Source organism: Citrus clementina, unplaced genomic scaffold (genome assembly GCF_000493195.1).
Source record: "Citrus clementina cultivar Clemenules unplaced genomic scaffold, Citrus_clementina_v1.0 scaffold_6, whole genome shotgun sequence".
NCBI classification, from domain to species: domain Eukaryota; kingdom Viridiplantae; phylum Streptophyta; class Magnoliopsida; order Sapindales; family Rutaceae; genus Citrus; species Citrus x clementina.
In genome coordinates this window covers 8,128,859-8,129,059 of record NW_006262139.1, presented here as the reverse complement: position 1 = coordinate 8,129,059, position 201 = coordinate 8,128,859, and positions in this window count along the sequence as shown.

Below are 201 nucleotides of genomic sequence, written 5' to 3'. Positions count from 1 at the left end.
TAGATATATATTTTTTGAATAGCTCCCAATTGCTCTCTCTCTCTCTCTCGCATTTAATTCTAAAATTTTGTACTTTCTGGGTTATAGAATAAAGAAAGGATAATATTGACATGTCTCAAAATATCAATTGAAAACCACCTATGTTGCAACAGTTGCAACATACAACAACTTAAGTCATTTTGTGTTTGATTACACTACACC